Source organism: Artemia franciscana, chromosome 15 (genome assembly GCF_032884065.1).
Source record: "Artemia franciscana chromosome 15, ASM3288406v1, whole genome shotgun sequence".
Classification (NCBI taxonomy): Eukaryota; Metazoa; Arthropoda; class Branchiopoda; order Anostraca; family Artemiidae; genus Artemia; species Artemia franciscana.
In genome coordinates, this window is record NC_088877.1 from 24563657 (window position 1) to 24570831 (window position 7175).

Genomic DNA, 7175 nt, shown 5'->3' on the forward strand with positions numbered 1-7175 from the left:
CTTTTGGTGCAACCTCTTAAGTGGAAAAGCTCTGGAGTACAAAACGGGTACTATTATAATAGTTATGTTCCAGAACCCTTAACTGGAGGTTTATAAGAGCCCTTCCCGTACTCTCCTCCTCCCAGCCCCCTTAGTAATTTTGTAAATCCTCTTGCTCATTAGTAAGCTACTGAAACATTAACAGGCTGCCACACCATAATAGACAGATGTTTTATGGCTCAATTAAAACCTATTGCTTATATTTACAAGGTTTTTCAAATTCTACCATCTATTATATTCCACAGATTTCAATGTTAACTAGTTTCCGGGGAGACTTTGCAATGAACTCTTTGTCATGGTTGAAGCATTAGCTGCAACTTAGTAAAGAGCGAACCACAGCCCATAGTAACTAAAAGTAAAAAAAAAGTTAAAACAGTCTTTTTTTTTATTTTTTCCAGGCCTGGCAGGATACTAGAACATCATAGAGAGATGCTTAATAGGTCATTCAAAAGCTATTTCTCATATATGCGTGGTTTAAATAAATTCCGCCGTCTGCAAGTGCCATATGGCATGAAAAAAGGCACTTATTATGCCTTTTCCTCGAAAGGTGGGGCAAGCGGGCTACCGGAACATCTTATGTAGATTTTTAATAGCTCATTAAAATATATTGCTCGTATATATATTGTCCCTATAAATTCTACCATCTGCGAGTTTCAAATGGCACTAAATACGGCACTTCTGGTGCCATGTCTCAAGTGGAAAAGCTGGGGCTAGTGGGCTACCAGAACTTATGTTTAATGGCTCATTTGAAAACTTTTGCTCATGTCTAGATGCTTTTTATCAATTCTACCATCTATAAGTGAGATATAGCACCGAAAACAACACTTTTGGTGCCACTTCTTTAGTTGAAAATCTTGGAAGTATAGAATGGTATCATTGCAATAATTATGGTCCAAAACCCTTAACTGGAGATTTGCAAGAGCACCTCCCGCAAATTCTTCCTCCAGGCCCCCTTATTAAGCCACGCAGCTAAAGTTTTACAAACACTAATACATTAAATTACATTATTAGAGGCGTAGTTTTGTTAGTTCAGCACTGGACTTTAAATTAGATTAAATAAAAAAAAAAAAATTTTTTAATGAAAGTAAGGAGCAACATTAAAACTTAAAACGAACAGAAATTACTCCGTATATGAAAGGGGCTTTTCCTCCTCAACGCCTCGCTCTTTACGCTAAAGTTTGACTTTCTCTTAACTCTATTTTTAAAACAGTAAGAAACTTTAGCGTAAAGAGCGGGGCGTTGAGGAGGAAAAGCCCCTTTCATATGGAGTAATTTCTGTTTGTTTTAAGTTATAATGTTGCTCCTTACTTTCATTTTAAAAAAAAGTTGTTTTTTTTTATTTAATTTCTGGACATTTTTGAATTAATGCATGTTTTGATCTTGGCTCTCCGCACATAAATAATTAAAACAAAATTTATATATTAATTAATTACAATTAATCGGAAGATTTTGAGAAAAAAGAAGCGAGGGAGGAGCCCTAGTTGCCCTCCAAGTTTTTGATTACTTAAAAAAGCAACTAGAACTTTTAATTTTTTACAAACGTTTTTATTGGTAAAAAATATACATAACTTAAGAATTAACTTACGTAACGAGCTTCTATATTCGTATGTTTTTATTGCGTATATGAGAGGGTTCAACCCTCGTCGATACCTCGCTCTTTACATTAAAGCTTAGATTTTGTCGCAATTCCTTAAGAATGACCTCTGAATCACAAAGGCCATAGAATAAATAGTTGAAATTACTAAAAATACTTTAGCGTAAAGAGTGAGGTATAACGAGGAGGCAAACCCCTCATATGCGTAACAATTTTGTTTGTTTTGTTTTAATGCTACTCCTAACTTTCAGTAGAAAAAACTGTTCTTATTTATTTTTTCATTGTTTTTTCAAATAATGCTAGAAAATCCTGCGCCCCCTTCATTGAAATTCTCTTCCCCCATGAGAAGTTCCTTCATGAAAATATCCTCCCACGTAACCCCCCCTCAACTCTCCCCATAAACTAAAAATCCCCCCTGAAAACGTCTGTACACTTTCCAGTAACCATTACTATATGTCAACACAGGTCAAAGTTTGTAACTTGCAGCCCCTCCCACGGGGACTGCGGGGGAGTAAGTCATCCCCAAAGACATAGTTAATAGGTTTTTCGACTATGGTGAATAAAATGGCTATCTCAGAATTTTGATCCGGTTACTTTGGGGGGAAAATGAGCGTGGGAGGGGGCCTAGGTGCCCTCCAATTTTTTTGTCACTTAAAAAGGGCACTAGAACTTTTAATTTCAGTTAGAATGAGGCCTCTTAGAATGAGTATTCTAGGGCCACTCAGTCGAAACGATTACCCCTGGGAAAAAAACAAAAAAAACACGCATCCGTGATCTGTCTTCTAGCAAAAAAGGCGAAATTCCACATCTTTTTCTAGATAGGAGCTTGAAACTTCTACATTCAGGTTCTCTGATACGCTGAATTTGATGGTGTGATTTTCGTTAAGATTACATGACTTTTAGGGGGTGTTTCCCCCTATTTTCTAAAATGAGGCAAATGTTCTCAGGCTCGTAGCTTTTGATGGGTATAACTGATCTTGATGAAACTTATATATGCGTTCGATTCCATCTTGGATCTTTTTTTTCAATCATCAAACAGTTCGTGGTAACGAACTATAGTAAGGAGCGACCCGGCTCAATAGTAAATGAAACTCTAAAAAACGGAATAGTATAAGTTTCATCAAATTTAGTCTTTGTCATTAAAAGTTACGAGCCTGAGAAAATTTGCCTTATTTTGGAAAATAGGGAGAAACACCCCCTAAAAGTCATAGGAGCTTAACAAAAATCACACCATCGCATTCAGCGTATCAGAAAACCCGATAGAAAAAATTTCAAGGTCCAATCTACAAAAATGTGGGATTTCGTATTTTTTGCCAGAAGACAAATCAAGGGTGCGTGTTTATTTGTTTGTTTGTTTTTTTGTTTTTTTTTCCCAGGGGTCATCGTATCGACCGAGTGGTCCTAGAGTGTTGCAAGAGGGCTCATTCTAACGGAAGTGAAAAGTTCTAGTGCCCTTTTTAAGTGACCAAAAAATTGGAGGGCACCTAGGCCCCCTCCCACGCTCATTTTTTCCCCAAAATCAACGGATCAAAATTTTGAGATAGCCATTTTCTTCCGCATAGTCAAAAACCATAATAACTATGTCTTTGGGGATGACTTACCCCCCCCCCCCCAGAGTCCCTGGGGGAGGGGCTGCAAGTTACAAACTTTGACCAATGTTTACATACAGTAATGGTTATTGGGAAGTGTACCAGCGTTTTCAGGGGGATTTTTTTGGTTTGGGTGTGGGGTTCAGGGGAGGGGGCTATATGGGAGGATCTTTCCTTGGAGGAATATTTCATAGGAAAGAGAAATTCAATGAAAAGGGCGCAGGATTTTCTAGCATTACTATTAAAAAAAAAAAACAATGAAAATATAAACATGAAAAAGTTTTTTCAATTGAAAGTAAGAAGAAGCATTAAAACTTAAAACGAACAGAGATTATTACGCATATGAGGGGTTCTAAAAATACTTTAGCATAAAGAGCGAGGTATTTAGGAGGAGATAAATACTTCGCTCTTTATGCTAATTTATTTTTAGTAATTTCAACTATTTATTCTACGGCCTTTCTGATTCAGGGGTCATTCTTAAAGAATTGGGACAAAACTTAAGATTTAGTGTTAAGAGTGAGGTATTAACGAGGGGACAAACCCCCTCATATATATAATCAAAAATATAAGAACATAAAAGTTTGTTACATAAGTTAATTCTTAAGTTACGTACATTTTTTACTAATAAAAACGTTCGTTAAAAATTAAAACTTCTAGTTGCCTTTTTAAGTAACCGAAAAATTGGAGGGCAACTAGGCCTCCTTCCCCACCCCTTATTTTTCAAAATCGTCTGATCAAAACTAAGAAAAAGCCATTTAGCCAAAAAAAGAATTGATATGCAAATTCCATTTTAATAATTTATGTATGGAGAGTCAAAACCAGACATGCATTACTTCAATAACTTTCAGAAATTAAATTAAAAAAACAAGTTTTTTGAAATGAAAGTAAGGAGCGACATTAAAACTTAAAACGAACAGAAATTACTCCGTATATGAAAGGGGTTTTTCCTCCTCGACACCCCGCTCCTTGCGCTAAAGTTTCTTTCTCGCAACTCTACTTTTTAAAACAATAAAAAACTTTAGCGTAAGGAGCGAGGTGTCGAGGAGGAAAAGCCCCTTTCATATACGGAGTAATTTCTGTTCGTTTTAAGTTTTAATGTCGCTCCTTACTTTCATTTCAAAAAAATTGTTTTTTTTTATTTAATAGTTTGATAATTCTTATGATTACTTTTCAGATTATCCATATAATAATAATAATAATAATAATTTATTTATAACCCACAAAATACATTAAACTGTATAGTAAACACACAAAAAAAGAAAAAAAAAACAAGACAAAAATAATAACAACATAAATAACATAGCAGCATAACAACATACAACATAAGTAAATTACCTCAATTCAAAAAATGGCCAAAGAGGGTCAAAAACACCAATCATTTGCCGAATTTTAAGACATATATCTTTAGATAAATGTTTCAGTCGCGAGGGCGCATCAACGATATCAAATTTAGAAACGACTGTATGATTCCGATACCACCGAGGGAGACGCAGCAAATACTTGCAATACTTAAAATATCCTGAGCGTATTTTCTTTGTATCCTTCTTGCGAAGGAGGAAAGCAAAACCAGAAAGATAAAGAACAGCAGGGGCTCAAAAACTAGAATAAAGACGGCATAGTCCTTTTCGGTTATACCGACCAAGATTGGGTGAAATTTTCGCGTATCCAACCCGCATACTTTTCAGCACGCTGGACGTAATAGCGGAGCAAGTAGACGAAAGTGATGTGGAAAAAGAGAGACCCAACCATTTAATACTTGCTGAACATGGTATAGTTGAAGAACCCAAGCAAAGAGGTGATGCTGATGGAGGACTCCCAAAACACAAAAACTCACATTTGGAAGCATTAACTGAAAGGCCTACTGTAGATAGTGCGGCTGAAAGCCGGTAAAAGTTGGTAATTAGACTATGTTTTGTCCGGCTCAGAAGCAGAACATCATCAGCATATGCAACGTGACTAATGCCTAAATTATCATTGTAAAAAATTGACGGTTGAAGACGTTGGAGACACGAAGCTAAAACACATTTAAATATGCTCGGGGATAATACGGCACCTTGCCTAACGCCTTTTTTAACAGGAATATACTCCCCTACAGTACCATTCCACTTCACCCTAACTGAAGAATTAGCATACCAATACTTAAGCACGGAAACAATAGAAAGGTTAACACCTGAGGCTCCTAGAGAAAACAAAGCATTTGAATGAATTATATTGTCAAAAGCACTAGATATGTCAACAGTCAAACAATACAGGGGACTTTTTTGAGCAACAGCTTGTTTCATTAGCCGACCCACAATATGGTGAGCTCGAACGCAGCTCATACCTTTTCTAAAACCAAGCTGGAAGGGTGTAAAATTGCACTTGGAGTTAATGGCCGGTAGCAGTACATATTCAAATAGCTTACTAACAAAACAAGACACAGTGATAGGACGGTAATTAGAGCAAGCACTGGGGTCCTTACCCCTCTTGACTATGGGAGATATACAACCGGACAAAAAACTATCTGGCACAATGGACTGTGCCAAACACATCTGAAATAATAACTGCAAATGCTTCAGCAGTTCAGGACAGTCATAAGCAAAAAACTTGAAGCAAAGACCATCACTATCGAGAGACTCAGACTTATTCACTTGCTTAAGAGCTCGGAGTATAACACCAGATTCCACCGACAACACTTGAGATTGGTTGATACGAATTGGGAGGATTGAGTTGACAAGCTTTGTAAAATGATTTTGGAGATTTATATTAAATGAAAGCAAAATATTTTTATAATGAGAAACGAAGTCACATAGCCGAAGAGACGAATTAATTGGAGGTGAACACTTTACACTGTTTATAACACGATCCCAGGATTTCTTGTCACAAGGACCATCCCAGGCATTCAGTCTCGCTCTACGCAGGGAATATTTGTACTCTCGTTTGGTTTTCTGTTTTATTTGATGTACTGAACCAGAAGAAGGACGATCACAGGCTATCCACATACGGAGCCAGAACTTAGCTTTTTGTTTAGCCATCTTCACTTTAGGATCAACTTTCCAAAAGGGATTGCGAGTACCCGTTCGCACGCACTCGGAGGGAACAGCTTTTTTAGCGGCAGACTTTAGACAGAACACTATTTGCTGATAATACGAGTTGATATCTACCCGAGTTAAAGTTGTAGATACAGATGTTTCAATAAGTGGAAAGGCACTTTAATAGATGTTAATAACTGCGACAATGTCAATACATAAAGTGGAACATTGATATTTTCCCAATTTAACTTTGAGAACCACTTGGGAGAGTTACGTTGCACAGAGCTTGCCATGGAGCAAGATAGTTGGCACGTGATTGGTAAATAATCGTCGTCGATTTTAGAGTCGTCCACATGAACTATTGATGAAAGTAGAGTTGAATCTGACACAATTACATGATCAAGGTTGGAAGTAAGACCACCACGATTGTGAATATAAGTAAATGGAAGATCTCTATCAGCAAGATGGAATCCTGCGGGTAGTGAATCGAGAAAGATTTCAGATCGGTCAGAATTAGATAATAAGTCAGTGTTCATGTCGCCGGCGAGAACTCAATTGGTATTTTGTTTTGAAAGGTCGCTAAGTAGTGTTCGTAGGCGATTACATGCTTGTGAAAAACAAGACAATGACTGCACAGTCCTTTTATTACAGGGGAAATAAATGTTTATAAATGCGGTATCACCACATTTTATCGCTAAGATGTTAGCGTCGCTTTGCAATAATATCGGCTGAGTCTTGTGTCTGAAATAGATGGCCAGACCTCCTGATGGTCTACCACGGGTTTTCCAAGAAGGTATAATGGGTCCGAAAACGCTTTAGGCTATCAACATTCACTTTAGAGAGAAGGTGCTCCTGTAGAAACATAATATCATTTTCAAGCAGCTCAGTAATCAGTAGATCCTTGTCTTTTGTACCATTAATATTTAGGGACACAAAGCCAAA

General features: G+C 37.1%; 1 long non-coding RNA gene across 2 annotated transcripts in view; it reads right to left on the minus strand.

The window, feature by feature from the left end:
* LOC136036234 (uncharacterized) overlaps positions 1-7175 on the minus strand; it is a 120382-nt gene that overhangs the window by 6938 nt on the left and 106269 nt on the right. The window lies entirely within an intron of this gene.